This window comes from Rhodnius prolixus, unplaced genomic scaffold, assembly GCF_049639745.1.
Source record: "Rhodnius prolixus isolate KJV_2025 unplaced genomic scaffold, Rpr scaffold_1, whole genome shotgun sequence".
NCBI classification, from domain to species: Eukaryota; Metazoa; Arthropoda; class Insecta; order Hemiptera; family Reduviidae; genus Rhodnius; species Rhodnius prolixus.
Genome location: NW_027411581.1, coordinates 56,085,438 through 56,112,203, shown reverse-complemented (window position 1 = coordinate 56,112,203; position 26,766 = coordinate 56,085,438). Strand labels below are relative to the sequence as shown.

Here is a 26,766-nt window from a genome sequence, read left to right as displayed (position 1 = left end):
ATATCAATCATTATACGTAATAGTAGACGTCATATTTGTAGTCTTAAATTGGTGTAAATTATTCTGAATGGTTGGTATTTATCAATTAAAATACTCGAGAGCGAAGATTTCAATGATTTCAAAGTTATGAATTCTTCATTGATTGGATCTATGAAAGTTTATGGTGCATTGAATTCCATCGGGAGATCACGAAGTTAAAAGAATAATAGAGTAACATCATAATGTAGAATTGTTTTGGAATTAGCGTGAATACCTCATTAATATGTTAAAAATCTAACTAAGTGTTATGTCTCAACAAAAGTATCATTTGCCATACACTTGCGTCTGTCAAAATACTCAGGTAATTTCTTAATTGTCACTTCTAGATCCTTAATAAGGAAATTAACATGTTCTTTACCATTAAATGGCAGCACTTCCGGGTTTAGCGATTTTCATGAAACTTGAAATTCTCTCCTGTAAATATGCCTTAATTGATAAAGTGTCAATTATTGGGTTGTAGAATGATCAATACGGTCGAAGATACGGTAAGAAGAAGAATATTTACATTATCCAAAAATCATTAATTTCTCCCTTACAATTTAGTGGCCTTACAATTTTTTACCTCAATGTGTTCAACTTCATGTTTACAAAAGAGGATAAAATGTGTATTAGAGAAAATAGCAATTCCAAGTCAATAATATTAAATTGAGATACATTATCGGATATAGGGCAGCTGTATCTCCTTCCTTATACGAGCTACATAGCGAATCCAATTTGGAGAACAGAACTTCATGATATAACTGCAGAGATAAAGGCAAAAGAATAACGGCCTGGGGATAGATGCCTGTTTGCGGTACTAGAACTTAATCTCACCAGGCGAAAACTTTTAGCCTAAAAAATTATAATTAGGGCAATAATTATTTACACTAGCGAAGCCTGAGCTAAGAAAATGAAAAGATACTCTGAAGTTTGAGAAAGAAAAGTGATGAGAAAAATTATTCAGCTCTAAATGTGAGGAAAGTGTGGAAAAAATTTGAGGAATTAAAGCAACTATTTGGTGAGCCGGATATAGTTGCTCCTAAACATGTGAAGAGAATCTGAGGCCTTTATGCTGAAAAGGGCACTTAAGAGGACCTTTCATCCCAAAAGGGGGCAACAAGGAAAACAATTAGTATAACGAGTTTCAGGAAAATAAAATCATTTTTGGAAAACTCTTTCATTTGTTGTTGTTTGATTTTGTTTAAGGCTTAAACTCACTTCGCAAACAACACACAGATGAAGAGAACGATATAAATTTCATTAAAAAAGAACTCGGCATGAAAATAGCACTTCCCTCTTACTATAGGTAAGCGAAAGTAAAAAAAATGGCTTCCAAAAGGCGTGTGAAAAAATTATAATAGTAACAATAAAAAAAACTAATAAAATAGAAAACTGCGGAAAGTGACTTTCCCCATAACATTTGGCAGACCTTCCATTAGAGCATGCTTTCAGCACAGTTCGAGTACACACTGGGATGGTAACATACACAAGGGGCAGCCTTGCTAGATTCTATCTTATAAAAGACCACATTTCTGACCAAATTGCCATTTCGCAGGGCAATGAATATAAAACACGTGTGCTACAAGCTGTGCCCCAGACAGCGAGCGACCAGCGGCCACGATCTTGCTATTTGGCCAGCGATATTAAACCTCCCCCCACCCACCTCAAACTGTGCCCTAGATATCCACCATCGTAGTAATCCTTTTAATTTCAGTCTGCAAAATTGGTAATTTCACTTTAGCACATTTGCATATTATATTTTTTCTAATTTTAGTCATTTAAAAAAACAAAAAACTTCTTTTTATGTTTTTTATAATATTTACTTTTTCTTATCCCACCTTAAGATAAAGTATTACAATCGTGCAAAGTATAAATATGGGAATAATAAGAAAACGGAAAGTCGCTAAGTTCAAACTATGGATTTAGACTGTAAATCCGACAAGCTTCACAGATTAAATCAATCGAAATCAGTTGATGTGACGCTGTTCGCAGCAGTGACGATCTAATCATTGTAAAACTGATCAATCTTATTGGCAAATATTCAGCAAGAATTCTCTTTCTAAACAAAACTGTTGACCGCAAAACAAAGCCCAAAGCTTTACTGAAGACATTATTCTAATGTTGGATATGTGGTTAGTTCCTTTGGAGAGTGACGTAACTGTTGCTAATTGTGGTGAGGCAAAGTGTAAGTTTTGAAACCAAATTGCAACGGAGATCATGATAATTTAGAATTTCAAGAATTTTTGTTTGCATTTTTTTGTTTAATTCAAGGCGCGTCAAAATCGAAGTTCACTGTGCCCGGAGCTTTTTTCAGTGCACTGCCGGCCTCTAGACAGTGTACTCTCATTATAAACAACACTGTCCATTACCGGACAGTGAGCTGTGAGAAGCTCCTAGAAAGAAAAAGGGCCTGTAACAAGATTTCTGATATTTTTTAATTGATGACCAAAAAAAAAAAGATATGTTTTATTCAAATCAAGGTAATTACTGTGCTCCAAACAATTCTGACAAATTAACCATCATGTTGAGGAAGTATGGAAACAAAAAAATAATCTCCATGAATGCTTAATTAACTTAATTAGAATAATTAAATAAAAATTTCCAAGTTAATAAAATGTAAACAGTTATTTAACTAATGCATACATAAATGTACGTAATTACGGTAATAACAGTTAGTAGGCAGTGTGGTAATAAAACATAATAAAAAAAGAGATAAACTTAATAAAAGATAATCATTCGTTACATTGTATTTTTTTCATCCTGTTGAAGCGACCTGGAGCGCGGACTGGAATTTCCCAGAGTTACCCGAGTGTGTTTTCTATAGAGATATTTTAGTAGAGTTTAAAATTAGGGGCAAATATTTACATACGGCTGATTGTGTTTATGTTATGGAAGTCCAACAGTACTGTTAAAATTCTACCAAGATGGTACAACTTGAGAGTTCGCATAATTCGAAATTTGAAGGAGAAAATAACGTTCTAATCTTAAGTGTTTCTATTTTTAATTAATAATTACAAAAATTATCTTTACTTTCTTCTGCAAAGCTGATAAGAAAGTTGCACATTTTTTTCAAATTTTCTTAATTTGATTTGCCCTTGAAATTATGTGGTTGGTGGGTCTCAAAAAACAAAAAATAAAATAAACGCTCAATCTTAGTTTTACCATTATTATTTTCAATGGGCAAGACCTTTTCGGCCCCCATAGCTACCCTAAAGTCCAGAAAACAAAGCAACAATGTCTCGAACTAGAGCCACCTCTAGATTCATACTTTCGACAAAAAAGAAACAGCGACTCTAAGACTAACAGACTAAGTACCACTACCTTGAACCTGAACCTAACCTTCACAGACTATAATGGAAATGGATAAGGGTTTCCTCAACCGTCAAATATGAGCCCCATTTTGTAGAGTCGTTGTGTAGAGTTATATCATAATTCCCTCTGAGAAAAGCAACCAGATTGTCATGGGAGCTGTCCATTGACAGACCCTCATTACAGCTCTTCAACAACTTGGACGGACTCCGGAACAAACATTTTGGTCTGCCGTAGAGCTTATCCTTCTAAATAATCCTGCGAGGATAAAAAGCCTAGTAGGCGACATACGTGTGTAAAAATAAACGCTGGTTCGGGACTCCACCTCCTCCTTACTCGAAATCTTCATATGCATGAGTCGTCGCCACCCACAGTAGGATACTTTTAATAAATGCTAGCTAGTCAATAAGTCATTCCAGCACCTCTTCTAGATTAGATGAAAACTTTAGGAAAGTTGGCCTGAAGAGTCAGTCACCTTCAACCTAGCTGGCTATCTGAATAGAGGCGAACCCAAATCTTTGATTCTAGGGAGGTGCATATCTTCGCTCTGTGGTCAAGTACTCTTAAGAGTGTTCCCCTTGGTCAATGTGGACTACCGCTCCAGTCCTTCATTCTAGAACCTAAATACTCTTCTGGTATTAGACACATCCAAAGGTAACCAATCCTCTCTAGAGATAACCTTACACTGTTGAAATGACCAAATAATCTAACAGAAAGAAGTCCAGCGTTGGGTATTTTTTATTTCATCAGACGTTTCCTTGGTATCCATCCAAAGTTTATCCTTATTTGATACCAAGGTTTTTTTAAAAAAATGCATCTATTATTTTAAGTCTCCAAGTTTGAATTACTATTTAAGTATACCACTTTTTTCTTCTTTTTTTTGAAAGACAGAGGAACCTAGTATTGAAGGTAAGACTACCCTATCCCTCTCCCAGAAGTAGCTCTAAAGTAGATTTGCTTGAGGAAAAAGATATAATTTTCAATCGAAAGTTGTAAGCTTAAAGTTATCAGATCCTTTTGGGTGCTTTGCACTTCCGATCAGACCATTTCTTCTAAGACAGGATTTCAGCAGCTTCTAATACATCGAAAACCAACCCCTGGTTGAAACCTAGACGGAATTTTAAATTATAAAATTTTCCTTTTTCAGTAATGCTGACCATAAATAGATAATTTTCAGAAACCAATTGTCCCTAAAATGTTTAGCTCCGGAAAAACAAAATTAAACATTTCTCGTAGAGTAAGGGAAAGTAAAAAAAAAAGTTTAGATCAATTCCTGATTTATAATAAATAAATTTTCCAGCTTTAAATTAATTAAAATAAATTAATAAAAAAAATAACAGGAAACAGTTCGAGTAAACATTGAAGGCGTATCCTGTTTAGTTGAATATAAAGTAGATAATGACTGTAATTAAAAGAAATTAAGAGAAAAAAATGAAAATTTGCAAAGTTAATAAAAATAATTACTTATACAAGGAATATTAAGGAGAGAAAAGCAAGGGATCTGTTCCTTTTTTAATATAAAGGTAAAATATATAAGCTGAAAACAAATATAAAGCCTAATTGGAATGGGCTAATCACATTGGAAGACTGCGCGCTCAGGTGCAGGAAACCAGCTTTGTGCGTATGTATGTACTGGAGGCGGTCACACTCCTCGTCTACAAGATAATTGGTCTGTGTTGAAAGATTCAATACATACACGCTGGTCCAATAAATCAATAACTCTCCATCCCAGCAGTCTTGCTTGCTCACTCTTACCGTCTCAAAAAAATTGTTTTAACTCATACCTGAATCATCTCCATAATCATCAAAACCAACTACTACTAAAATGTAAAATTACTAAGCCCATCTTCAATAAAGAGAAAAATTATAGGTTTAGAATTCGCTTTCAAACAAGATGGACGTACTTAAAATAAATACAAAAAAAATACTCAATAGCTCTAAAGCTTTATCTAAATAATCAGTATTATTTATGGGCTAAAACCAACTCTCCAAACTGATTAAGTTAAATAAAAAGGAATGGCTGCTCCTGCAGGCTATAATAATCTCAGCCATTATTTATTTTCAATAAAAGCTGTTATTAAATAAAGAATTAATTAAAAAAAAATCATTTATTATTTTTTAAAATAAATTTGATGTGACTAAATGAATCAGCTGGAAGAGCCACTTTCTCCATCCTGATTAGACGAGAGAATAAAGTGATACTTTTTAGCCCTCAATTTAAGCATCAGCTATTTACTTATAGTTGCAATTCTGCTTGCTTCATGTCAGTGAGAAACACTGGGTACTTTGGGTTCATTAACTTGCGGACATCTTGGCCCTAGGCAGCACAAGATCTTGATGGCTGTCCAGTAATGTTTCAAGTTCTTGCGGTACCTTAAGGGAGAAGAAGGGATGGGTCTTGTTCATCTATAATGTCTTTCAAGTATCTGGGGACATTCATTGTAATGAGTTGGTGGATCAGCTGGCGAATAAGGATCCAGATTGCAAAGAAATTAACCTTTGCCGCAACGAAATCAAGATAGGAGGGCCATTTTCAGCAACTTTTTTTCTCCAAATCTACTAGATCTGTGTTGTGATAAAAAAAAAAATTACTCTTATAAATGAGAATATGCCCTAAATTTTAAAGAAAATTAGGAAGTTTTATCTTTTACAGAAAGAAAAGTAATGTTTTTCAGTATTACACTTTTTCGTGCACTTTTTGATGGCCAAAAGGAACCTACCGGGCTCTTTTAATGTGGTAAGAAGGAGTTAGGCGCCACGGTAGCCGAGCGGTTAGAGGCGAGACCTGCGAAGCTAATATGTAGTGTTGGTTTAGTGGGTTCGATTCCCGGTCTTAGGCCTTGGATTTTATTTAATGGTTAATAAAAGAAATTTACAGTAAACTATGTTTGCTATTCGCCTCCGTCCACGACACCTAAATAGTAGTTGGACGTTAAGCCCCGCCTGAAAAAATAGGCGATTACTTTACTTTACGTCATTCCATCCATATCCTTAAGCAGTTTAATAGTTCCCGTCACCTTTTTCCAATTAAGACCCGGCAACTCCTAGTTTCCTCTCTTATATTCCCCCATTTCGACTATGGTTGTTTAGTGTATGGCGGTCTATCTGGTGATATTGAAGCTAAGCTTAAGCGCCTCATGAACTGCTTCATAAGATTTATTTTCAGCATTTCCAGAGACTCTCGCATTTCGCACTGCTACGATGAGTTGAAGTGGCTTTTTCCTGTCTATCGCCGCCAATATTTTTTGGCTTCTTTCTGTTTTCAAGTCATCCAGTCTCAAAGGCCTTCCTATATTTTTCAACTCCTTAAGTTTAAATCCTCCATCCATTCCCGTAACACTAGATCTCGCTCATCTGATCTTTATATTCCCTCTCACCGTACCTCATCCTTTGACAAGTCCTTCCTCATACGTGCTACCTCTCTATGGAACTCCTTGCCTTCATCTGTCCGCCATGCTCCTACCCTATCCATCTTTAAATCCCGTCTATTCAGTTATCTCCTTTCTATTCAGCTTCCTCCGAAATTCTAATTGTTTTAATTTATTTCCTTAATTTCTGCTGTTTTATTATTTTATTTTTACTTTCATTTTCACTTATTATATTTTCACTTTTGTAAATATTTATTTATTTATTTAATTTCTCTATAATCACAGGCCAAACTATTAAGGCCTCTATTTGTACCTGTATTTATTCTTAGGGGACAATTGTCCCAAAATAATAAATTTCTTTTCTATTTCTATTTCTACTTTAGTAAGAAGGAGTTAAGATTTAATTAAGATTACAGGAATTAAAAAAAAATTATAAAATTTAACTTTGAGTTAATTAAAAGATGATTTTCCCATAGAGATGCGTAATTTTAATATTATATGGCGATAGTAGGCCGTTAGTGCTTACTTTATTTGTTTTGCATCAATTTTTTATCTTTTCATTTGATTGTTGTGTGTATATTATTGTTATCACACTTGGGAGATATTGTTTTTATGATTTCCTTTCTTATCAACTAATCAGCTCAAGCATACATCTATATGTCAGCAAATATTACTGCCACTGACAGCGCTCAAATGAATAGAATTACTTTTGAAGATGAGAGAACCTCCCAGAACTTATCTTAAAAGCAATTTACGTGAAAAAGCATTTCCTTCTGGGTAAAGGTATGTAGAGATTTACCCAACCATAAGAAAAAAAATAATTCAATGGAAATAATATAGATCGCCAAGTTAGGGTAGTATACCCGCAAGGATTAATGAAAATCATTGTAAAAGTTTGTATTAGAAATTAATAAATCGCAATAAACAATAAAAATATTCAATAAAGACTTACTTCCGGTAATAATTTAATCCTATCTAAGCATGCTGAATATCCTACTGCAGTGACGTGAAGAATCTCTTTTCAGTAAAGTCGCCTGAACTTCCGGAATTTGACGGATTTTGGCTCAAAAACCTAAGTATCACTAGCGTAAAGCGTATCAAAACGGAAAAGCAAGTTTAAACTTGCTTCAATTTTTCATTTTATTTTTTTGTAACGTTTTGTTTACAAACACACACAGAAATTCAAATCCGTAAAAAAATTTACCAAGACTAAAGAGGAAGTGAGATGAAGTAAGTAAAAAAATTGATTTTAAAATTCATTGTATGGAGGAGTTATTATGTCAAGATGACAACTTGTTCATTAAAGGGTAATTTTAAAAGCAAGGAAGTGTTCAGTAATGAATCATAGTCTGAAAAAACTCACTTCCAAATATGAATATTGCAGTAAGCAAGCCATTTAAAGCCATTGTATTTCATAACAATTTTGTTCTAATTTTAACGTAGTTTAGAGTAAATTAAAAAACATCCAATATTTTTGGTGGAGAGGGAAGTGAAAATTAAATACCTTCATTGAAAAATATATATATATATATATTGAAAAATCTACTTACGAAACAATAAATAATAAATGTAACGCTTACATAACACCGCCGGCACTGTTAACAATACAAGGAGAATCTGGTCTACACATTAATTATTTAGAACGCTACCAGAGTCCGTGCCCTTGTGGTAGGGCCTAAAGAAAATTAGTCTGGCCGCCCACATACACTGTCTTAACGCTGGTATTAATTTAATGAAAACAATGGGTTTTGTATACATATTAAAGGGACTCCTTTAGGATACACTAACTCCATATCATTATAACCGTTTCTATAAATTAAATTTAATGTTATCGTACAACAGTATATTTTGTTAATATCGTTAAAAAGATTTCCGAGGATCTGTATACCTGTCTAGATAGAAGATGATGGGTGTGACAATCCTTAGAATAGTTAAGGAAAAACAATAGACGAAAAAACTGCTGCGGCCTACGGCAAGAGTTCCTAAAATGTGATCCGCAAAAATCTTAGGGTTCTATAATAGTATTTATGAGTCCCCTCTTAAGAGAAAATGCCCCTTAATATCTGTAGGAGCATGGCGATAAGCAGATAATTGATAATGTAAAAGCGAAATAAGTAGATAAACTGTCAAGTTTATGCCAAGGTGGCCGTGAACTGTAGATGGTGATGAAGTAATTACTAAGCACATAATGATTGATTATGTTTCATTAAAGAGGTACAAGTTGGGTAAGGTGCAAAGGCGATCTCCTAATAAATAGAAATTTGCTAACAAAAGAAAAGCAATGTCTGTAACGAGAGAACACTGTCCAGAGGCCGGCAGTGCACTGAAAAAAGCTCCGGGCGCCAATAACCTTAGATGTTGACGCGCCATAAATCATTTAAAAAAAAGCAAAACAACAAAAAAGCAAGAAGTGGAATTTAAATGAGAGACCAATTCGCCTGTAGTTAATTTATTAGATTAGTTAGAGACATCTTAATTCTGCAAGGATGAGATCACCACGAGGTTAAATGTAAAACCTCTTTGCTGAGAGTTGCAAAGTGGTTTCAATTTCCCACTATAGAAATGGACTACATCTTACACCTCAGTTTGAATTACCATCCAAGTTGGGCTGATGGTAAACCACTAGATTCTGCAACAAACCCTGTACAGCAGCAGTGGGAGATGTAGGGCCCTCAAATTCTTGGGTACTGTAGGAGTTAGTAGGTGCCTTATTTGTTCTCTCGAAAGATCTCCCTTTTTTTCAGATAGCAATCTTAAATTTGAGGACACGGAATCCCATTGAGAGAGCCAAGATTTTTCTATCTATGATTTCAAGAGGTGTAATTTGAGATACGATCCTCTACTTCTTGTGGTGTGGCGGTCAATATGTTAATTATGTCCTTATCCACAGACTAGTATAGCCATTAATTAAAGCATCGATGCAACATGTTACAGAAACGTTTAGTTTGAATTGTCAGGTAATTCAATGTGCAGAAATAATGAAGACATCCGATGGTTCTACAGCAATAAGGTAGTAATGATATGGCCTTAATCGTGACCAGAAAAAGCCCAACTCCCCCTAATGGGATTAGGCCATCATAAAATTAAATTCATTCTGAACGGAATCTTAAAAGAATTGCATTAAGAAATCCGAACCGAGGTTGAAGTCATGCTAAAGTAAAGGACTAAGGCTACCGCTTATAATGAATCTGCCTCATCTTTGATGAGGGACACTATTGTCTGAAATTTGGCCTCAGAAGTTATGTGGATAAGACATCTGCAGATGATTTCAACTTCTTTGCTTCTTAATTTCTATCAGGCCAAAAGTGCACTAATTACGAAAAGTATAGAAGGATAAGTTCAGTGATAAGTGCATGAACACAGGAATTGAAGTTACCCGCCCTGGCTAATCTTAGATTTCCACAGATTAGTGCCCGATAATAGCCGGTAAGGTCTATTGAGAACCTTACAGTGCACTGAGAAGTCTTAATGCTTTCATGATGTTGACAAGACTTGAAATTAAAAACAAAAAAACCAATATGTAAATTGTCATAACAACAAGCACCCCTCGCTCCGAAACAAAATCCATTCTCGTTTTATGACTTACATAATTCACCACCGGATTGAAAGCAATAAAAATAAATAAATAAAAAAATGTACCCAACAATAAAACCGAAATAACTACTAAAAAAAAAAAAGATCATATACAAACATAAATCTTTTTTTAAAAAAAAGGATCATGCTACAGCATCCCTGGGTCACATCTTTATTTTATATATTTTTGTTTTTATAATAGCGGTTTGTACACAAATTTTTTATTTTTTTTTACAAAAAAGCTAAGCAATAAATTTCTTAAGCCACATTACATTATGTTTAGTATCATTTATTTTATTTATTTTTGAATTTTATTTTATTTTGATTTATATCGTATATTTCTTAAATGTGTGATCTCCCTATATTCGGGATTAATATCACAAAATTTATTAAGTTGCCACTCGTAAAAAAAAGGAAAAAAAAGATCAATTCTGGGCAAAGAAATGTATTTTATGTAAGAAAATTTTGTCATTTGCTTGATTTAAATTTAATCTCACGTTTTTAAACTTTCTAAAACACACCTAGAGATACTGTAAGTGGAAATATCAGGATCGTATCTAATTTTTAAAATCGTCTTTTTTTATTGGTATCTGCGTATGAACAAATTTATATTTAACTTACGAAAAATACAGATTATTCAGTTTATATTCATCGTGTTTCCGTCGTGAGAGTTTACCGATAGGTTTCGGATATACACTGCCGCTCAAAAGTTTAAGACCACCTGTTATTTATATTAATTAATAAGTTTTAATCACTCGAAACCCTAATTACACTTACGGTAGGCGTACGTACAATGGCGGTGCTTCAAAAGACGTGTATAAGATTGTAACAGGTGATGACGAATCATGGATGTATGCGAATGATCCGTAAACTAAACAGCGGTCGACTGTACGGGTGTTTCAAGATGAACCAAATCCAACAAAAGTTGTTCGCGCTCGAAGCACTTCGAAAGAAACGGTCGCCTGTTTTTTTCGGAAAAACTGGTCATGTGGCAACAGTGCCTTTAGAGCAGCGGTACTCAACCTGTCGGTCACGACCCCGGAGGGGTTCGAACGACCAAAACACAGGGGTCGCCTAAAGCCATCAGAAAATACATATTTCCGATGGCTTTAGCCCCTGAGAAGTAGCGCTACCGTCTGCAGCAGCGCTATTCAGCTGGAACGCACGTCGTTTTGGCCGTTAATGTTATTTTGTTGGAATTAGTAATCAATATTTCTCAATATATAATTTAAATATTGTTTTTGTGATTAATCACTACGTTTAAATTATGTTTGATTTGTAGCAATGAGAATACATAATGCATATCAGGTATTTACATTCCGAATCATAACTGTAGCAAAATTACAGTTTTGAAGTAGCCACCAAAATTATTTTTTGGTTTGGGGATCACCGCAACATGAGAAAGGATGATTTTTTATTGCGGGGTCACGGCATTAGAAAGGTTGAGAACCACTGCTTTAGAGGAACGTAGAACGGTCAATTCTGAATGGTACACAACCATTTGTTTGCCGGAAGTCTTCGATGAAATAAGGAAAACAAACAAGCGCCGTCGGATCGTTCTTCATCAAGACAATGCCAGCTGTTACACATCTCGTCTAACAACCGACTATTTGAGCACTCAAAAAATCTAATTAATGGGTCATCCGCCGTACAGTCCTGATTTGGCACCAAATTACTTCTTTTTTTTCCGAACGTCAAGAATAAATTACGTGGACAACGATTTTCGTCGGCAGAAGAAGCCGTTGATGCATTCAAAAACCATGTTTTGGAGGTGCCTCAAGCGGAATGGAAAAAATGCTTTGACAAGTGGTTCGAATGCATGCACAAGTGTATAGATCATAAAGGAGAATATTTTGAAAAACAATAAAGTCATTTTCAATGACAAATTACTGCTTTTTTATTATTAGGCTCAAAATATAAATAGTGCCCCTCGTATATTGAACTGTGTACTTCTGTTAACATATATTAAAGCTTCATTGTAGAAAAACAATGTTAGTTTGTGTTATTTATTCCAAAATATATCGAATATTCTCAAAAAATTGAGGTGGTCCTAAACTTTTGACCGGCAGTGTACATATATTAGTACTGAAATGTTGTCTCCTATACTTTCAAAAGTACAGTGCAATCTCGATTAATCCTCGGTTAACCGGGATTTGGATTAACCGGGAACATGTTGAGTCATCATAATAATACCTGGATCGGCGCCGAAACAAAAGTTAATTTTCGGTGGCAACAGGAAATTTTTTTGTCTTCCGATGTAACATAATTGTAGGCGTGGCAGCGACTCCGCTAAGATAGGAGTTGATCTCTGGGACGAAACAGTAATGTATTACTAAGTAATACTGTGTTCGGTTTAACCGGGATTTCAGTTTTCCGGGGTGGGTACAGCCGGAAGTCAGAGCGTTTAATTGAGACTGTACTGTAAAAATAATGTTATAGTAGCAATGGTAACCTACTAGAAGTAATTTAATTAGAAATAATATTAAATAAAAATTAACCATCCATTCTTGTTTCTACACTTGCTGGACTGCCTAGTGCGAGAAGAAAACATGTAGGTGTCGAAATCTCTACTCCAAACTACTGTTAGATTTACCCCTGAAGATGGATGAAATCCGAAACCAGAAATGCGTGCTACGATGGCTAAAATCAAGGATATTATCTCAGCATTGCGGAAACAAAATAAATTTTACAAATAAGTTTTTTTTTTTGTTTCCTAGGCAACTGTCCTGAGATGGACTTTTCATTCACTTTACAATATGTTATTCCTTCTATCAAACTCTAGTTTTCCACCTTTTCATATTCAGAGATTCTAGCGTTATCCATCTACTGCAAAGACAGCTTGCCATTCCCAAATTTCTTCTAACCCGTACAACACGTTTCTAGTGCTTGGCATTCTCTCTACCTAGCCTGACCAAATTAGGGAAGCTTGTTTAATAGATTGCCTTCCAGATCGGACTTGCCGCCCAATTCTCAAAGTGGAGAATTCTTTTTACTTTTTCAGAAAACGCTTTAACAGGAAATTATCGTTTTTAACAATTAAAAGAAAAAATTGTGATTAGATGGATTCTCGGGAGTCCAGAAATTACATTTTTTTTTTTTCAACTTTTCATCTGAGAACATCGTTCGGAAATAGCCATTAATTGGACAGTTTTCTCTCGTTACAACTGTAAGAAGCTCGTAAGGAAAAGAAAGTCTAATGTCAACCAAGTTGGACCCACAAACTGGGAGCCATAATCAGTATTTTCTCCTTATTGGTCTGCCCGCTGGTACTCTAAACCGTTTAGAGTTTATGACATAGTACTAGAAAGATGTTAAGATTTGTTCTAGTCAAGGTATCCCCCGGTCTGCCATTCATGTTGAACAGATCCTGTTTACAGATAACAGTTGCCCGAAACTTGGAACAAGGAAGTCTTCTTGGCAAAGTTGAAGTCCAACCTTTCTTTCAGAGCTCGCTCCTAGTTATCCTCCTCAATACTTCTTCTCTGCACCATTATATTCCGATGGCACTTCCTGAGGCCAGTGCATTATCTAGCTAATATTTTCCTTTTTTTAAAAAAATATATACTATAAATACGACAATCAGGTACGAATCTACAATTGCATCATGTTACTTATAATAAAAATTACGTCTGTAGCAATTCCTTTTAGAACTTCTTATCACACACTTATCAATTCACCGCCTTCCCCAAAAAAGATTAAGATAAGCGATATTTTTGTTTAAAAAAACCAAAAAAAAACACTAAGTTTTATCGTAATCTTAATAAATCAGAGTTAAGCCTTGCTATAGAGTCTACTTTTATCACACAGAAACTCTCTGGTTTGTGTTACAGTGAAATAAATTTGATAGGTGCGCGTTATTATGAATGTACGTATGTCCGGTTACTTAAGCTTATGGTTGTAGAGGCTTTGAAGGGTATGTCTGTACGTAGTCTACAGAGTTAGTCTTCGTGCTTACGAATATGTATCCCCCTCCTTCTAAGTTTCCGTGTGCCCCGTATTTCATTCGCACTCTACTGTTATCAGTGTATGCTAGGCCTAATTCTACTGTGATACTCCGGTGTACATGGGCGTCATAGTCTCTGTCGCTCCCCCATTTCTCTCTGGTTTGGTGAGAATCACAGCCTCTTATTTCGCTTTTCCTACAAGACCACTCACACATAGAGCTAGCTAGATATGTTGTTTACTCATGGTTGCATTGCAGATAATGTTAGCGGCAGACTTTGGATGGTAGGCGGGAAAAATAGCTACACCATCTGCAATTGCTCTCATCGTTTGTGCGTTAAAGGCTTCTATATGTCCCCTTTATCCTTTCAGTGAAAACCCGAAGGATGTAGAGTGGATTTCTGTTTGCTTTAAATGAATTCTTATTTTTTATGAAGAAAAATTTGTAACCACGAACTTTTTGCGAAGTAAAAAATCCAAAGTGTTAGTTCTGTAGATGGTATAACTAAGTTCAAACTTTGCTTGTCTAAGGGTACGTTTACAACGGAGCTGTGAGCATAGATGATAGCGGAGATGATAGCAGTGATGCATCAGCGCTTAAAGAAAAACATAATACATTCGAATGTGAGCGTGCACAACGCAGCAGCGACTAGTGACTCATACGCGCTGCTATAAACGAGCATAGATGATAGAATTAAATATTTCATTTTTCTGCTAGCTGAACTCCAGTATCGCAGCTTCAAGATGGACGTAGAAAAATTAATTAGTGCTGTCTTTACTCATTATTTTTGGTTATTATTTTATTATTTACTTTTAAACAATATTTTGTTTTTTAAATCGTGCTTACATTTATTTTCATGTGTATTTATTAGTTGTTTTTTTTTCAATCAAATCATTTCTTACCTAAGAGTAATCACTAGTTTTTCTTCTATGGCTATAGGATTTCCATGACAATTTTTCCAAAGTTTTCTTAATTTTGACCTTATTTTTTCTAAAATATAGTCGAATGTGGGTGGACCCATCCTCACATATTCAAAAAAACGATCCGGATAATTTCTAAGTTCCTTATATAAATAGTGAAATTCACCCAAAGTACTTCGTTTTTTATTTGTGGGATGTACATGATATTTTCTAAAGCGCCTTTTCTTTAAAATATACCATTTCGTTGCTGCTGAACATAAAAACTCTTCTTCATTACTCGGACATGTTGCATGTACGAGGTGTGTTCAAAAAGTAACGGGAATTTTCGTTTTTTGAAAAAAATATTTATTTATTCATCTACATTAATATTGTCGCCTTCAAAGTAGTCCCCTTCGCATACAATACACTTGTGCCAGCGCTTTTTCCAATCCTCGAAACACTTCTGAAACTCGATCTTTGGGATAGCTTTCAGCTCTTTCAGCGATTCGCTTTTAATGTCATCTATGCTTGTAAAACGACGGCCTTTTAATGTTCTCTTTATGTTTGGAAATAGAAAAAAGTCACATGGAGCCATGTCTGGCGAATATGGAGGCTGGGGCATCGTTAAAGTTTTGTTTTTGGCCAAAAATTCACGAACAAGCAATGAAGTGTGACCAGGTGCATTATCGTGGTGCAAAATCCATGAATTGTTTTGCCACAAATCCGGGCGTTTTTTTCGGATTGCTTCACGCAAACGGCGTTGAACTTGTAGGTAGTACTCCTTATTGATTGTTTGACCTTGTGGCAAGAATTCATGATGCACTATGCCATTAAAATCGAAGAACACAGTGAGCATAACCTTCACATTCGACCGCACTTGTCGAGCCTTTTTCGGTCTTGGCGATCCAGAATGCCTCCACTGGGACGATTGAGCCTTAGTTTCGACATCATATCCGTAAACCCATGTTTCGTCACCTGTTATAACACGTTTCAGTAGATCCGCATCGTTGTCGACTTCATTGAGTGACTCTTGAGCAACTTCCATTCTCCGCTATTTTTGTTCGAAATTCAACAATTTTGGAACAAATTTTGCTGCCACACGTTTCATACCCAAAACATCCGAAAAAATTTCATGGCATGAGCCAATTGATATGGCAACATCATCAGCGACTTCTCTGATTGTGATTCGGCGATCGTTCATAACCATTTCTTTCACTTTTTTCACGTTTTCATCGGTTGTTGATGTGCTTGGACGTCCAGGTCGTTCGTCATCTTCAACGTTTTCGCGGCCATCTTGGAAACGCTTATACCACTCGTAAATCCTTGTTTTACTCATAGCAGACTCACCATATGCCTTTATTAACATTTCACACACTTTATTACACTTTATTTCATTTTTTACGCAAAATTTAATACAAATTCTTTGATCCATTTTTTTTAACAAACAAAAATCGCCAAGCTCGAAAAACACGTCTAACCTTAACGGCTGCCACTTAAGAAGTAAACAATGAATATTACTGAAAATTTTATCGTAATTCAGGGGCATGTGTACCAACATAATAAAAAAAAAAAATTACAATCAGACTCTCCAAACCCGCGAAATTTAAAAATTCCCGTTACTTTTTGAACACACCTCGTATCACAGCTCCGTTGTGAACACTAATCAGCGATTATATTTTACTCTATCAGTTATCATCTATACTCACAGTTCCGTTGTGAACGTACCCTAATACGTCCAAAACTGGCGATCCTTGCTTCCAGACTATCCTCTATCCTATAAAAAACCATTAAAAGTCTTGACGAAGCTATATCTGAGTCTTAGCGATAACCTCTGTCCTGATAGATCACATAGTTCAAAAAACAATCCTCGTTGACAAAAAAACTCTTGCTGTGCCTTAGATGCAAACGTGATTTGGGCCAAAGTGCGCAGTGTCTTACGAGTATATAGTCTTTCATAGACTGCGGAAACCCGAGCAATATTTAATACGATGTTGTAAGCTGCGGTACTCTTTGCGGAACTATTATTCTTTTTTCTTTTTTTGCGGAGAAGATCAAGTAATAAAATAGTGCAATAAAATAAACTATTCTCTACAACTTCTTCATCGTTTTAATTGATGTACTTTTTTAAATGATTAAAAAGAAAAAAACAATCCTTTTGAGATAATCTGCCAATGGAATGTTAATTCAAGGTTCCATTATTACATTATTCATCAAAAGAACACAAACTATGCTAATTGAAAGTCACGTAAATTTATAAGTTTGTCTTTTGGCTCACATATATTACATATATAATACACTTATCGCTACTCATAGTATAAATATCCTGAAGGCAATTGTATATTAAATTTGAAAATTTACATCCGCCATTTTTTTTATAAAATTTATTCTACATTATTCCGTCAAGAAATTATGTGTGAATGAGGTAAAAAAATGCGAACCTGTAATTACAAATAATAGTTATCTTATTTTTCCACACAAAGCACCCCCAGCCAATAGTAATCTCATTCAATTTGCGTCTGTATGTGTGCGAAATAATTAAAAAAAAAAAATCTAGATAATTAAAAATGATTAATTTAAAAATTAAGTGATTATATTTTTTAGTATAATGAATAATTGACTTTTAAGCTACAAAATTTCATGTTAATTTGATGTTAAATGGAAATAAAGTATTATAATAGGCTGTTAATTTTTGGTTTTCATTTTATAGAAAAATTATAACAGAATGTTTTGTGAATTTTCCTATTATTATTTTCTACTTAAACGGAAGTTGCTAAAAGATTTTATTTAAAGTTCAAATCAGCTGATACATCATGTAAGGAAAAAAAAAAGATGAAAGCCTGAGATTGATTTGAAAAACTTTATGTAAATTTTTGTCTTTTCATTAACCCCTCCTTCGCCCCCTGAATTCCAGTGTCACTTTTCGAGACAAAAGATTAAAGTTTGTTTCTATTTCTTATTCGGTCGCCCATAAATACCTAAAAGTTGAATTTATTCCTTCCAGAGAACTGTTTTAACTTGCAAAGTATTTATCTTTTTGCTTTTACATTTTCTTAAGTTGTAAAGCAATGTCACATTTTTCAAAACATTCAGGGGACGAGGCGCATAATGTTGATGTCAAAAGTGCTGAAGAATGGAAAAGAGTTTGTTGGAGTTGGTGCTTCCGGGATGCCAGTCTTTCTCTCTTTGAAAGTGTTTGAGAGAACACTAGTGGGTGACATCGAGGAGTATAATTCTGATGTGTGTCTGGTGTTGAAAGAGAAGAGAATTTGTTCAGTATCACATGCAGCAGCAGGAAGAGCCCACCACCTTCATGGTGTACACTTACTACATCACTTCTCCCAGACTTCCAACAACAGGCTTCTTTTCCTTCGGCTACTGTTCTACTCCCAGTTGTCCATATAACAACCAAGGATACCCTATTGTATAAAAGGCCCCTATTGTTTGTGCCCAAAGCGTTAGACTTGATTTGCATTTCACTACTAGTACTACTACATACTACTAGGCCCGACCACTGAACAAAACCAACAAACTACCCAGTCCTCCAAGTTTGGTATGTCGGAAGCGACAGAGAGTGAGGGAAAGAGAGTTTGCACAAAAGTCTGCGTACAATGAGAGACAAAGACAGTAAAGAACCAAGCTACTGTTGAACAGGGGGATTCGTTATGTGTTAGTGGTGCTCGCTGGTACTACAGTAGCCACCAACTGAAACACGTAGACAGATCGTCGGCTCTGTCTGTGGTCTTCCTTTCGCATTCATTTATTAATGGCAGTCGTGCCGATATAGTCACCACTGCAGCCCAGTTTCCCGCACACCACTGCCACGTTTTATAGAACTATTCCACGGCCTTGTGAATATGTATACACTTTTAATGCTACAAAATGATACATTAACTTTTCACCAAAACGCATTCAAATTTCTCATTTAATTCTATCTTACTTTTTTACTGAAATGCTTACAAAGGAAGTATTTCTTGAACACAAAATAGGTTTGCAAATTAAAAACATCTCTTTATACAATACACAAATTAAAGTAAAAAAAGTAAAGTAATCGCCTATTTTTTCAGGCGGAGCTTAACGTCCAGCTACCAATTAGGTGTCGTAGACGAGTGCGGAACCTCATACTTTACGAATATATAGGTTTCGTTAACGTAAATTATTAAACTAAGTATTCAAGATTGGCGAGGAATCGGTTAAATAAAAACAACAACCCGTCTTTTTGCCAACGTTTCGACAAATATATTGTCTTCTTCAGGGCGTGGCTATGCGGGTTGGTTGAGTTACAGGGAAAAAAAAAAAAACCTGTAACTCAACCAACCCGCACAGCCACGCCCTGAAGAAGACAATATATTTGTCGAAACGTTGGCAAAAAGACGAGTTGCTGTCTTTATTTGGACCGATTCCTCGCCAATTTTGAATCCTCATTCTTTACTATAAACAATATTTTCTAACAAATAAAAAGTAATCATAAGCGGGATTCGAACTGGGGACCTCTCACACACAGCCACGCTCTTGGACCATTAGACCAACACCTACCCATATAATGTACAAATTTTATAATATTTGTTACATGTATTCATAACGGAAACATCGTCTTTTACGAAGGGACAGATAATAAGATTTGAAAAAATATACTCAATACGGAAGTATTATTTTCCAACTTGATTTATTTAATTTTCAAAATGGACCCTACCGATTTCTTTAAATCTTAATTAATTCACGAAGTCCTTTATCTTTTATTTGCAACTTATTTCAAAAGGAACTTCTATTATTGTGAGGGAATTATACCGGAATTTAATTTCTCACAGTTTCCATTGGAGAGAATATTACTACGTCTATATTCCCACTTAAAAATGGCGGAACCTTTTAACAGGACGGAAATAAAGTGCGCAATTTAGCGTCAGTTTTCCCCATTTATTTTAAATATTAAATATAGTCTTCACTTAACGTTTTACATTATTGTGAACTGCTCTTTGCAGAGATTGCTTTCAACCTTCGCTGGTAATGCTGGCTGTTAATGTGCAACAACACCTCCAACGGACGAAGCTCCCACACAAAGAGCTTTGTGCTTAAATTTTATGATAATAAATAATTTTTCTCTTTTTTCAACGGAAATACACATTTTGAAGTACTCATAGTTTGAGGTTCTCCTGGCATTTCGCTTTCAGCATTTCCTACTTCAAATTGGTACTTTACGTTAGCTTCGCTTACTTTACCTACTTCACTAAAATCTTATTATTTGGCTTCACTATAGCGTAACTCTCAAGACCCCCTACCGAAAATCAATGTTTATTAAAAGAATTCAAATAAATAGGTTTTTATCTGATTATCAATTATCAATCTACAACTGAATTTGCTTTCCAGTTCATTTTATTAAGCTTAAACTTTTAAGTTGCAATTTTAATTAATGCAGTTTAAGTGCTGATTTATAAATAAGTTCGGCACTGATAATGCCTTTATCTACTTACTCTCTCTTTCTATTACATATAGATTTATTACCACCTCTACATCAAGTCAAGCAAAACTGGGAAAGAAAATGCGTAAAACAAAAGTTATTTATTAGACTTGATAAGAATAAACGGCTAACTATATCGGACCAATATCCTCTTTTCAAAATATACAACAAATTATTTAATATCCAGGCTATTTATCTGGGAATTGAGATTAAGAATATTTTTAAAGGAAAAGCTGATTTAACAAGGTCGGGCTTTCCAGATAATTGGAATCGGAAAGAGAATGTTTACAGTTTGAATCCGGTTCATAACTCTCAAAGCTGATGTAATAAAGGACAAAGTTCTGGAGGTAAATTGAAGAATATTGGTACAGATTGCGGAGATCTCATTTATATCAATATTAAACCTCCTACGGTTAGGATCTTTTTTCTCGTATTAAGGATTAAAAATCTGGTTGAATCATTCGACCGACTTTAAGTTAATACTGGTACAATTACATTCAACTAAAACTTACATCCTGTTTTACGCGAAATTTGATTGAGCTTCCTATTTGAAGCAATTTTTCACGATTAGTGCGTCCTGTAAGGTAGCCAGGAATGAAGCAAGCTATTGGAAGAATTTTTGTTTTTTAAATATCGCCCAATATTATGTATTTAAGACAAAAGTCTGTAAAAATCTAAAAATAAATAAGCCAAATTGAATAAACAGATTAATGTAAAAAATATAATTGGCTATAGATATCTGATTCTGTACGTGGCGTCTAGTAGCTTGCGGAGAAGTCACAAAGAACTACCTTTCCGAACTGGTATCATTTGTTAAGAACGCTTTTCTACAACACTGTAAAAAGTCAATGTTTTTAAGCTTTCCCAAAATCATTTTACCCAAATTCAAGGCCAAGTACTTCAGCTAGTTGTATACCTACCGGATGTATAAATTAAAAATACTTTGTTAGTTAACTTTAAAAAATAAATAAATATATAAAACATACATCAGCTTTCAGCTGTTTTAAATTATTTCAGTAATTCAATTTTACAAGCTTTTTTTTACTAACCTCCAATTGGTGGCCCGACCCTTTTTTTATATTTAATTTTTTTGTTTTACAGATGAATGGGATATGAGGAATGACACACATAAAAATAGGGGACTGAAAGAACACCTGTGAATGTACGTAAGTTGAGTAGGCCTAGAGGTGTCAATGTGTGTGTTTGTGTTAGAGGAGCGAAACACTTAATCGGAAACAGGTGTGTTATTGTGGTGGTGGTTAGACTTCTTTTTTTTTGGTGGAGGGAGAGGGTTTAGAGAAGGAGCCATGTTATAAAGAAGATGTGGTGGCCCTAGAGAAGGGGTCAGGATTTAGGCAGCTCCTGAGTATTCATCTCAGGAGTAAGAAGTGAGAGGAGAAAAAAAAAAAAAAGCTGAAGGGGTTGAGAAGTAAAGAGGACCAGCATCAAGAAAAAGACCTCCCTCTTGAGAGTGAGGAAGTTAAGACACAGAAACCAGGTAGACACGTGACCGAGCTTTCTAATGAGAACCCTTCTGGTTTGGCCCTACCAACATACCGCTACATCTTGGGTTTTTCCCTTACTTAACCAATCCCCTACACCTTGACAATCCGTGTAAACTGGACGCAATCCTCCGCCTTGACAATTAGTTTCACGCTATTTGTTGCTAATTCCTTTTTCGGATAAATTGTTTTAGGTACATTTTAGCCGACCTCCATGATCAATCGTACTTTTTAGCCATTTCAATTGTTGATTGTTCTCTCACTTTTTGCTGGGTATCGTTTAGTGCAGGGGTCGGCAACCTTTTTCTGTAAAGGGCCACATAAGGGTATTGGTTTATTACCGAGAGCCGCAAAAGGTTATTGGTTTATTACCGAGGGCCGCAGTATATATATATTTCTTTTTATATTTATTTCGGGTTCTTATGTATTAATTGTTTTTATCTATTTAAAATACAGATTATTAATTAAAATGAAATTTATTAACAAATCAACAAAAGGAGGGAAGGGATTAGCTATGAGGTTAGCATACTGGACTCCCACGCGGAGGTCCCGGGTTCGAATCCAGCAGCTGACCCTTAGATTTTCTCTTCCTAGAAGCTTCTTACAGCTCACTGTCCGGTGATGGACAGTGTTGTCTGTAACGAGAGAACACTGTCCGGAGGCCGGCAGTGCACTGGAAAAAGCTCCGGGCGCTAATGACCTCAGCTGTTGATGCGCCAAAAAAAACAAAAAAACAAAAAAAAATCAACAAAAAAATGGCATTAGAGACTTCTATGAAATTGCTTCATACCTTCCTTCATCATTTTTTCTATTAAAAGCCAGACGAAATAAAAATAGTGCGATTGCATTCACATATATATCACCATAAAATAAATAACTAGAGAAGAAGCGAAAATCCGTAGCTTCGATGGCGAGAACACGCTTTGTGTCGGTGTAAAAATGGCGTACTAAAAGTCGGATGATCATACAAAGAAAGAGCGCGGATCACTAATCTAAAGATTTGAACGCTGAGACAATAATTGTACTAGCGAAAATTACCAAACTTTATTAACATCAAATTTGAAATATTTTATGATTTAAATTTTTATTATTTGCCATTTTGTGCCGCAGGCCGCAGGAAAATGTTAAAAGGGCCGCAAGCGGCCCGCGGGCTGCACGTTGCCGACCCCTGGTGTAGTGAGTTATCACTGGATATGCAGGTCATTTTCGGTACTGTGTATATTACCAAGTAGTACTTTTCAGAAATTACTCCATAATCTTTGCCAGTGTTTCAGCATAACTCAAAAACGGAAACGGAAACTATGAATTTATAGAAAGTGTGGTTAGATCCGTTGTGCCGGATAATATCTTGGATTTTATCAGTCTTAGAACGCATTGTATTCTTGATCGGTTATGAACTGAAATCAGAAGTAGATTTAGACTAGAAATTTCGACTTCACTCATTATTAGCAAGTCAGCAAGTGTAGTGCTATGATGAAGGATGGAAGTACGAAACCGCTCAGAGATGCAATAAATATGCTTGCTACGACCGGGCAAAGACATGTTTGTATTAAACACAAATTTGGGCCTCCAATTGTTCATGTATTTATTCTAAGGGGACAATAGTCCCAGGATAATAAATTTATTTTCATTCATACATTCAAAATTATCATTCAAAAAAGATTTGGGGTTAAGTTAGCTTGTTTGCGCTTGTATTTTAGTGCTCCAGAAATATATAAATAAAAATTATACGAAACCCAAGCTTTATATTTCGTTTGAGGGAGATCCTGACCGTAACTTAATGAACAAAATCCGTCTACCGCCAAAACCACTTTACTAAATGGATTTATCAGATTTCCCGCCTCCCTGTTTCTGTGTTCTTTTTTTATTTAGAATTTAATTTTATTAAAATGGCTACCACATTGGAGTCTTCTTTAAATTTGCTCATCTCATTGTGGCGTAAGTAGAGCTACAACTATTGTTCGAAATATTTTTTTATGGTTTATTCTATTAAGGGCACTAACTGAAATGGAGTTTTGTGGTGTAATGTATGGCCTAATCAATTATGTTTTCTTAACGAAAATTTAATTAACTGTTAAAATTCAAATTTAGAAGGAAATGACGTTGAAGGAAGTGTGAATTTCCTTAATATATTTTGTTCTCACTGTTTTTCCACCCTTCCACCCGTTTACCTGAATCTCACTCCTCTTCCCACAGCAGATTGTGTACAATACCTAGGACTCTTCATGGAGAAACACCTAACCTAGAATCCACAAACTAGACTCAAACGGAAAGAACCTAAACAGACGATTCAAACTTCTCTCTAGACATCTTGACAAGCGATCTAAACTCTCACTACAGAATGAACGACTTATCCTACACAATGATACTAAAATTGCCTGGACTTATGGGAATGGAAATTTGGGGCTCAGCCAAAGCTTCCAATATCTACAGAATCCAATTCTTCCAGTCGTAAACACTCCGTCGAATTGCTAATGCTCCCTTACTATGTCTCTAACTCTACCTTACACCGAGATTTCCTTGTTCTCTTATGTTTCAGACGCTATAAGATCCCGTTATATTAAATTCCACACATCAATCACCTCACATCCTAATCTACGCGATCTTCTAAATGAAGTAAGTGCCATTTGTACGATAGTGAACTGTACCACCAATGGATGAATTCTCCCCTCATGTGTTCATGTATCTATTCTATTTGCATATTGTATCAGCTTCACTTGTTGCAGAATTATGCTGCAGTTATGAAAATAAATAAAATTTAAAAAATAATAATAATAAAAAAAGTTTTTCTTTGAAACCATTTCTTTGTAAACCATTTGAGCTTCTTTCATCTATTCTAAGATTCGTTTTCTCAGAGTTTGATATTCAGCTGCAATTGCTGAATTTATTTATTGTTTATATAATCTTACACACACGATGGAAGTTTATGAACTAAGCGTTTGTATAGGTGGGGTCCGAGGAGGGGAATTTATTGAATTTTTTGAAAGAAATTCTAGATGAGACTTTCTTGTAAGCACTTCACATTTGTCTGTAAGAGTAGCTAACCATAAACTTGTTCACCAGCTTGCAACTTGCTTGAATTTTGCAACATTGGGACTAGCTGTGCAGTTTAACGCATTCTGAATGATCGATATAAAAAAGATGGTTCAGCTGTGCAGCACAATGATCTCTGTAAACTAGGTGTCCTAACTATTCAAGCAAGGACCAAGCTACTGATAAGTTTTGCTTGAAACTTACTCCCCAAAAAGTAGTTTTAAGAGAGTTTGCCTTTAAACTGCTATTTCTGAATATTCTTTGGTTTTACTGTCTATATAATTATGAAAGCGATTTGAATGTTCGCTAAATGACGAGTTTGCGGAGAATGTCACTCCTAAGTTAAACTAACTGGAGGGAAGAAAAGTCGTGCGGTGTTCATACCAGATTCTTCTTTCTCAGTGTACTGAGGATGATTCAGAGAGAAGTGAATAGAAACAAGGATATGCAGTGTGTGTGCAAGGGAGAGAGAGAGAGAGAGAGAATGATGGATCGTGTGTAGCGCACCAGGAGTCTGGGACGTTGCCTTTATTTACATAGCAGTGGGTAAAGTTAGCCAACTGGAGGGGATGGAACTTCGGCTTTGCTACCTCGTGCACGTTCACGTCGGCGGAGCTCCAACTTAAACGACCAGCTAAACCAGACAAAAACTTTTGTACACTTTGCTCTTAAATATTCCTACACCAAAATGTGTAAAATTAAGAGTGTTTTCAGTGAAACTATCCATCATAGCTTACTGTCTTTGATAATTTCTTTGTCAGTTTTTAGATAATCGTAGTAAGATCCTCTTTACAATCATCCAGAAAAGGACTATGGCCCTATTTAGTGTTGTTAACAGCTCAACGACTTTCTACAAGATCACGATTTTTATTCAAGCATGCATCCGGCCGCCAAAGGAAGCTACTTCTGCTTGTTTTTCTCATTGAAATGCAAATATTTCCTACACAATTTCTTGTAGTCGTTAAATAAGCTTAGACAACATTACAAAGACTTCGAAACTGATATTATAATTTATATTGTAGTCATTTTGTCCTCTTTTTGCTGCTTTAAGCAATCTAGGAGCTTCATTATAAATAGCCAAATCTTTCGTATCTTTCTTTTTGCCTTCTGACTCCAAGTCATATTTATTGTACTATACTTTGCATTCATTGTGACAGCATATCTTCGTTTCCATTAATTTTATTTAAGATTGAGTATTATATAAATTAATCAATCATATGTAGGTCATCGAATTTTTTGTGTGTGTTACTTTTAGACACCCTGAGTCAATGCCTTGTATGTTACTAAAAGGAATCTTGAAGAATTTTTATGGATTTTCATTTTGAAGATTTTTTTTTTTGCCTTTTTGGCATTGGCTTCCGCCACACAGCCATCATCGTCTAGGTGCTTATCACTAGAATATCACTCACTCTCCATTCTTACTTATAAACACATCGCTTCACACAATCATCCCTCTACTATATACAACTATTTACATAAACTACAGCTAATGGATGGATCAGTCCTCTGTGCTCCTGCCATCCTTATAGCTTAACCGAAATTAAAATCACGTAATCCTTCTCTAATCATTTTCTACCATTCATTCTAATCGGCTATAACTTTTAAATACATTCATATTTCTTTGCTAGCTCTGCTAAAGATTTAAGCACATAGATGTTGGTGGAGAATA

The 26,766-nt window shown here is 35.3% G+C and overlaps 1 protein-coding gene across 8 annotated transcripts in view; it reads left to right on the top strand.

Annotated features, from left to right (window-relative positions):
• The window catches only part of LOC141445982 (frizzled-2-like), a 364,823-nt gene that overhangs the window by 278,119 nt on the left and 59,938 nt on the right, over positions 1 to 26,766 (top strand). For 3 of the 8 annotated variants that reach the window (XM_074112293.1, XM_074112296.1, XM_074112297.1), the window contains one exon: positions 21,664 to 21,724. The exons of the other annotated variants lie outside the window; for them this stretch is intronic. The gene's annotated coding sequence lies outside the window, so the exon portion shown is untranslated. The remainder of the gene's footprint in view (positions 1 to 21,663; positions 21,725 to 26,766) is intronic. 8 annotated transcript variants of the gene reach the window in all.